We start from the raw sequence: 8,470 nt of genomic DNA on the forward strand, positions 1-8,470 counted from the left end.
TGTTACGGCTGAACGAGAAATCATTGTCTTTCGTGAAACCAAAGATGAGATGAGTTAGTATTAGAAGCAATAAGAACTTATGTATATCAAGAATTGGCCAGTAAGTGTCTGTGGTAAGGAAATATATACTGTACTCGCAAAGGAAAGTGACATGGTGGTACCTGACTCACTCATAATAAAGGATTTACAGATTGAAGAACCTGTTGCAGAGTCATGAAAACAGCCAACAATATGTTCCTAAATTCAAGGATAAACTAACCGATAGAAAAACAATATGAATCCATATTTAATCATTATATTACATGCTAGTATTTTCTCGTGAGCATATTACAGGGAAGAAGTACCTCAAGGTGTACTTGTAATACCCTATCAGTTAATATTTGGTGTAATTATATAGAGTAAAATAGTAATTGGATAAACTTGTACGTCATTGGTGTGTCAGCAGTGAAGCTAGATGAAGCTTGTTAAGCTCTGAATGTCATCACGAGAAGTCAGAAGACATAAAAGATGACCTAATGACCTATAATATGTCTTGTGTGCATTAAACAAAGACATAATCAAATAGATCTTTAAAACTCAACTTTACGGTGTTCTCTCATACAAGATAAACCATAATGCATTTCTATTATAAGCCTTTGTTGTTCCTTCTATATGTGACCTTACTATTGATGTTTGTTTGTTGGTTTGTGAGCACTGTGGTTCAGGGTGTGTAAGTGATTGGTGGTGTTTGTACGGTACTCCAGTAATCGTCAGTATTAAGGTTACACGGAAGACAATGAAACAGGAGACTGAATGTATAGCCCTGAGTATATCATAAGTGTGTCAATGTTGTGTATCTGATCCTTTGAGTGTGTTAATCGCCTTCACTGATCATTGTCATTGGTTCAGGCTTCAGTCAGGTCATTCTTCACATTTAAAACAACAACCACAACGCCTATGATGATGGTGTGATTCTTTTTATTTAACATTATTTTGTCACAAGGAGGGGAATGAAATGCTGATACGTGTAGAGTTCACAAGCTGCCGTCAGACAATAGGAACTGCACAAGTTTCGACAAATTCTATTACTTTTTGTGGATATTATGAATTGTTGTATAATTTTAACCCGTCGTAATGTTGGCATTTTTTCAACAAGGAGCCAGAAAACTTTATTAATAGTATTTGGTATTGTCACTTCTCCCGATATCAAGAATTACGATGATATTGAACACAAGAAGAATGCCCACTGTCCTTAGGGATGAGTGATGGTAAGGCAGCTCTTTCTCTCCTATTGTCTGTTTTGTACATATTAATAAGAGCTACTGTATGTATAGGAAAATCCCGAGCAAGTCAAAGGGGAAGAAAAAATAATAATATGCTAGATAGTAATGAATGGAAAACTTATACACGAGGATGATTTTATTTATACATTGGGAGAACTCTGTGTGTGTCTCCCGTGGAATGGTGGTTAGACACTATCTTGACGTCAGATTCACAAACTATAAGTCACCGCGTCAAGACTCATTTAAATGTTTTTCACTTCACAAGAAACTGATACAAATATTAGAAGCAGCCTTTACTCCCACACGGTCTAGGGACAGTTAATTTATTGCCTGCTTCATAATTTGTTACCATGTGTGAAGTTGATGTTTATAATTGTACCTGAAGTTACAGGGAGTTTCAGAATCGGAATAGGTACTTTAACTGTGGTCATGATTTAGTCATAGTTCAATTTATAGTCACAGAATTTTTTTAATTCAACAGAAAATTCCGTAATACGAGGTAAAACGTGGTTCATTAATATGGTCTGGGGGAAATTGGACGAGTTTGAGGAATTCATGTGTGTGTGTGTGTGTGTGTGTGTGTGCTCTGCCAGGAAGAAGTTTCATGGATATCACTAATTCTACACTTGATGATCTTAGGCTGATCTTTGGATCATATACGATGAAGTACAGTAATTTCTCGCAGCTTTCCCTCACCAGCAACAACCTAACTTTGAGCTTCATGTTGCCAGCGTCACTAAAGATTTATCCTCAGTGTTGGTTATTAACTTTCGACTCATAGAGGCTGTGGGGCGTTAACAGTGTAGTAAGAAATAATTATCTGTGTTACCTTGCAGGCTCTTTACGCCCACGTCTGTTTTGCTGGGTCAGTCATTGTCCTGTACATAATGAATCGTAAAACTAATCACTAAGACGGTGATCACGTTATGGTAGTGTACATAGAGTGTTGTTGGTATTTACCCACCGTTAAGTCATCTAGACGAGGTAAATATTGCGTTTATATTAACATGATCATCCTCAGTGTGTGTGGCCGCCTCCTGACTCACCTTCTACGTGACCCTGTTGTAGTTTGGTCTCCGAACAGGTCACTTCCGTTCATAAGTGTGAGACAATAGACTGTTGGCTGAGTTGCGACTTGTTAATGAGTCTCGGTCTAGTTTTCTATTAAAGTCAGAATATGCGAACAAGGTGGAAACAATCAGTGCATTGTTTACACTCGATTTAAGGTCAGACAGAAGGGTAAGTTTAAAGCAGGAGATGAGGTTACACTTCAGACAAGGATTAAGGTATTAAACTTCTGGTAAGGATCTAGGAGGAACTTCGTATGAGTCTCGAGTAAGCTTCATTCAGTGGTTCATTTTAAACTTTACACAGGGAATTAAGGGAAAGTCCATGTAAGGGTGTAGGGAAAAACTTCATGGTAGGGTGACGGCGAGGCTTCAGAAATCAATAGAGTGGAAGCTGAGATCAACACGAAAGTGATTCTTCTTAGGGGGATATTTAGTCTCGTTCAGCAACTATTATTAACGATAGGACAAACGCCAAAGATAATGAGAAAAATCATTGTGTAACATAAAATAATTGCCCTCTGTATATAACCAATTGTATCCCTTGTATATTAAAAGTGTGTCGGCATATTGTAAGCCTTCGCTGGTAACTATCTGGCATATTTTGTGATACTCTCTACACCCTCGTAAGAAGGGATACATCATTTGTAGTACCATGAACGTATTTGCTCATTCTAGGGCATAAAAAGTCCTGTAGTGTTTCCCGCCATTAGTGCGAGCATAGCTAACTGGGTAGACTGCGAGTTACCTGCGCGCGCACATCATCACCTTCCACAATTACTTTTCTCTTGGACCAGCACGTCAACGGAGACTGGCCAGGGTCACTTGAGAGGAGAGGATAAGTGGTATTAAAATATAGGTTTCATTTTATTACATTTTCTCCCATAAGGTGGCCGAGGGACACGTGTTTGTTGTGGTGGCCGCGTCGCTCCCATAAAGAGAAGACATTTTCAGAGAACAGTAAATTATGTACATGACATTTTTTCCTCACTTTTACTCTCGTGTGCAGTTTCTTGCGCTACACTAACGAGCCTCACTGTATGCTGTATAGTATTGTATGATACACTTGGATATATGAAGCATGTTTCTTTAAGTGTCATATAACGTCTTTATTCTTATTCTCCCGTGTAAGGGGGATTTAGATGTACTTTAGAAGGGAAAAAAAAGGCTAAGCTTCTGAGGCCAGTATCTCACTATTACCATAAAGCTCTGAATGCCTCGGTAATATACCAAATCACACAAGAAGTCTTTCAAAGTAGACTCGTTCTGACAGGTGCTTCTCTCGCTACCTTTAAGCTGCCCGGTAGACGGTTCCAGGATAGCCTACTTTAGGTCGTTACCATTCACTAGTCATTACCTTTACTTTACAATTTTGTTTTTCATTATAATTATCCCACTATAATTTAATTAAACGTCCTTAAATGACAGGTAAGTATCGGTCAATGGGATGAGATGACTCAGTATTAGCCATTGTATAATATCTTCGTTGCTGTTTTCATGATATTAAGTGTTTATGAAGATGACAGAAGCTCACTACAGCTTTACCGGTTCATGTTACTTGTGCGTGTCAGACTCACAGTTGTATGTTTCTATGCTTGACCAACATGATATAATCTTTATTTTCACTTTATTATGTTCACTTGTAGTTGATAGTTTAATGTATGTTAGTTATACAATATGTTGTAGACAATACCTGTATAATGTAAACAACTTTGTCCAGAAGATGTTTTTAACCCTCCCCGTGAAGCGATGTACAGTAAAGTATATTGGAGATGTGTGTGTGTGTGTGTGTGTGTGTGTGTGTGTGTGTTAGATGTGTCACGTGGAGGATATCCTTACTTTTATTGTATGTTTGTACAACTACAAACAATAGAGAAGCTTATTTCCCTATTTGTCAATCTTTGCATATGATATCAGGCTTTAATAATCCATTCTAGAAAAAACTATTAGTCCTGTAGAGTCATAACTGTATTAGAAGAATTATCATTATACGGACGAGTGCCGCCTGCTGAGCGAGGGAGTAGTGGTGCTGTGTTGACGACTGGTAGTCAATCTCCTCTTTGATTGAAGGTTAATAATTTTTCGTCCTGCAAAGTAGTGGGATTCTCATTATTTATTCATAATTTCATTTTTTTTAATAATGCATATATCTGTATATCTATTGTTTTCTGTATGTACAGTACATCTTATAAATGAATATATATATATATATATATATATATATATATATATATATATATATATATATATATATATATATATATATATATATATATATATATAATTTTTCAAATTGGGCAAACATCATAGATTTTGATAATTTATATAATATTATTGACCTCATGAGTCATAATTTTAATATGTTTACGTTTGTATGGGAGAGACACGACACAGTGTGGGTGAGGTCTGGTGTTGTCTCTCTTGCTGGCCTACAGTACAGTACATGAGCCAGTGATGGGACCAACCTCTTAATGGTTTAAACTATATGAAAAACAACTAACCAGAACTATAGAATAAGACGCGAGGGTTATGAAATAATAACCACCAAGAGTCAAACAAAACTATAGTTATAAAACGTGTGAACACAAACTGGCCAGTGTTATAAGTATGAACAACAGGACCTTGGGGCTGACCATTAGTCTCACACTACAAATCAATAAATTGTTTAACATTATTTAGAATTATGCGTTAGAATTAACCATATGACTCTCTTACTGAGTATAATTTCAGTCGAGAATAAAACATCTTTCTCGATGTTAAACTAACTTGTTGTAAGTCTTACACCTTCACCTTGTTTTGAGTTCCATCTTAATGTTTTTACATGAAATAGAATGTTAAAGTAACCCGTGATTGTTATATTTTTTAAGAGTTTCCTAAGTCTTAGAGTTTATCACACTGCTAGTAGTGATGCAAGTTAAGCCAGGGGGTGACGACACCTTGTCATCAGCTGTAGCCGTATTGATAAACTATTATATTACACCTCCATGCTGGTTCTGTTTGGTTAAGGCGTTGTCTGCATCACAATGATGTAATATTTCACCTCTTCAAGTAAGCGGGGGACGACGAGGTTAATTTAGCAAGAGGTGGAGATAGTTCCTGACTTGTCCGCAAGAGAGGTGACAACAGTGTGTTATGTATGTGGTTGATTTTTGTAATATATATATATAATTGTTTTGTGCCAGAGATATATATATATCATTGTCCTGTACAGCAGTGGTGTCTATGTCGACGGCATATTTTACAAGACATTCCCAAAGAAAAATGAATATGTTTTTCCTTCCCACTGAATGATGTTTGTAGTAGGCATTATAAACGTCCAGACGAGAATGTGCTGCAGTACTTGGTGTAGTCACTTGGCAACAAAATAAAGTATTTTTGTACTTCTGTGGTTCTTTCACGTCCTGCCCCTCCTCCCCCCCTCCTCCCCCACCGACAACTGACAAATCTTATGGTAAGTTCCCCTCCACTGTTTACAATGGTAATAGCGGCGTTGTTGTGCATCTCATTTTTCATTTTATGTTAATCTTTCTAATACTTTTTTATCTCCAAAAAATACCATATTATGGCTCATTCACTGGAGACAAGTGCTATGTGTTCACCTCTGGCATCACACAGCTTGACTGACGTGTTTACCTTCGGCCTTGTCCCTGCGGTACTCTTGGTGGCGAAAACTTTTGGGTAAGTAGAGAGGAAAGAGCCCAGGGGAGAAAACCTGCAGAAAACAAGTGGGGGGGTGTTAGGGAGGGTCCTGGTAGTGAGGTGTTAGGGAGGTGTCAGGATTTACTGACATAGTCATATACCTGCATAAGCGAAACTGTTTCATTCACTAGTTCGGGAAAGAGAGTGAGAAGTTAAAACGAGCCAAGTTCAGGGTGGCGGTGGAGGGTCGGCAGATCTAGACACGAAGCAGCAGTGGCGGCAGAAGGTAGCAACTATTCCTGGTCCTCCGTAATTATCAAGCACGCCTCCACCCACCTCAAACCTGCCCTCGTCAGTACAGTACTCCTCCTCTCCAACTGCAGGTGTGTACAGAAACATTTACGGACGTTCCACTCGAGACTGATCACTTTTAAAGTAAAATATCGAGTAAACTCTGTACAGTATTGTATTGTGTCAAGGTTCATGATGATCGTAGTTTTACCTCATATTAGGTTAAGGTTAGATTAAGTATTAATGATATTTTGTTATTCACTTTGCTCATATTGCCAGTATTTTCGTTATTGTTAATTAATTATAAAGTAAATGCTTATTGTAATAAAGTTAATGCGGACCTTTTAGCTCTCTGCAACCCCTTGTAAAAAACCCTTGGTAACTCCAACGAACCCCTGGGACCTGCTGCAACCCTCTACTGACCCTTTTGGGCCCTTTAAAAAGCCCCTTAGACCACCCCTAAGATCCCATGGTATCCTCTAGTGTCTCCTAGTATCCCATGGAAATTCCTATAACCACTGTGAGAGAGAGAGAGAGAGAATTAGAAAGAGTAATAGAGAAATAGAAAGAGAGTGATAGTGAAAGAGAGAGTAACAGAGAGAGAGAGAGAGAGAGCACCCGATCTATTAGCAATGCGTGACGAGATTGCCCATTAACCTTCTATGAATAACAATTGATTTAAACGTCCAAATTGTGTTAAGTCATCTCCATTTATATTTGAATTCATTATGGTTGATTCCCTGTTTTTTCACAATCATGTTTGCTCGCCGTCACAAACACTAAATATTACCGATGGAAAAAAAAATATATACCTGTCGTTCCACTGATGTTAAATGGTTGTTAGTGTTATTATTATTATTATTATTATTATTATTATTATTATTATTATTATTATTATTATTATTATTATTATTTGGCTTTTTATTGCTGTTGTTAATCCTGACTGACTGACTTACTGACTGACTGACTGAAATATATATTTTTTTACATTTTCTACCAATAAAGTGTGTAAACAATTCGTCACTAATCTTGTTTTTAATCTGAAAGATCTCATTTGGTGAATCTAGTCTCAGTTTTTCGAGAATAACAATTATTTGAGAATTTAATTAACTTTTGTGAGATTTAACGAATAGAAATTGTGCATTATACTTGGGGCATCTTCCTATCATCCTCTGTTTGTCTTCATCCTTGTCTGTCTGTCTCTCTTCCGGTTTCTTGTGTATTGACTCTCTCTCTCTCTCTCTCTCTCTGCTCCCCTGTACAATATTTCTGTTTATGCTAAAGTTCTTTCAACTATTTTATTATTGTGTGATCGTCATATCCTCGTTGCTTTTATGTGTATAGATTTCTTTTTCACCTCCTACAAGTAGCCAAGGGAAAAACAGTCAACCTTCTAAGCATTCTCACTTACAGTAATATTTTCCTCCTGCCGAGTCGTAATTGCCCCCCACCTCTCCCTCACTCCCTCCCCCGCGTCGCTAATCACAAGGTGAATCTCAGTCTATTCCGACCAAGTAATGAGTTTGGCTGCTGGCGGTGAGATCCGTCACTTGCTCCCTGTCTCTCCTTCACTATTATCAACATCGTCATTATTATCACCCTACTGTCGTTACCATTATCACCAACACCAGTATCACCATCAACACTATCATCACTACCATCAATCATACAGTCATCATAAATCACTATCACTGTGCGTCACTATTTAATACTCTCAGTGAAGTATTGTAGGTGATGAGGTTGGTTGTGTTACCTGGTTTAATTATTCATTCCTCCTAATAGGCTGTATACCTGGTCTGCTGCTTCCAAATTAGTCTGGCGCTCGTGTTCACATCCGGAGTGTCGGAGCTTTAGCTGTTCTAATAGTACATGTGTCTGTCGCGATTACGGTGGCCACGTACAAATGTCAATTTAAGCACTTTAGTGTACACAACTGAGATGGGTCCAACTTTTATATGTATCCACACATGTTCACTAAATTTCCACTTTTGGTGTTTTTATCTCAACTTAAGCAATTCCACCGTTTTTGCCAGTTGGACTATTGGTAATATGTTGGTCAATACTTTAGTGGAAAATACCGTTTTTATCTAAATTATGAAGAGTAGATGTGTCCAGGAAAGTTTCAACTTCAGCCACAATGAAGGTACTATAACAATGTTACAATGACGGGGATTTATTCGTCAAAGTTTGTTTGGGAATTTTTTACTTCGT

General features: G+C 37.6%; 1 protein-coding gene across 4 annotated transcripts in view; it reads left to right on the forward strand.

Moving 5' to 3' along the window:
• The window catches only part of LOC121875971 (5-hydroxytryptamine receptor 1-like), a 40,220-nt gene extending 34,507 nt beyond the window's left edge, over positions 1-5,713 (forward strand). For all 4 annotated transcript variants that reach the window (XM_042380799.1, XM_042380798.1, XM_042380801.1 and 1 more), the window contains one exon: positions 1-5,713. This exon is cut by the window's left edge and continues 1,243 nt beyond it. The gene's annotated coding sequence lies outside the window, so the exon portion shown is untranslated.
• Positions 5,714-8,470: the final 2,757 nt, after the last annotated feature.

This window comes from Homarus americanus, unplaced genomic scaffold (assembly GCF_018991925.1).
Source record: "Homarus americanus isolate GMGI-L3 unplaced genomic scaffold, GMGI_Hamer_2.0 scaffold42818, whole genome shotgun sequence".
Taxonomy (NCBI): Eukaryota; Metazoa; Arthropoda; class Malacostraca; order Decapoda; family Nephropidae; genus Homarus; species Homarus americanus.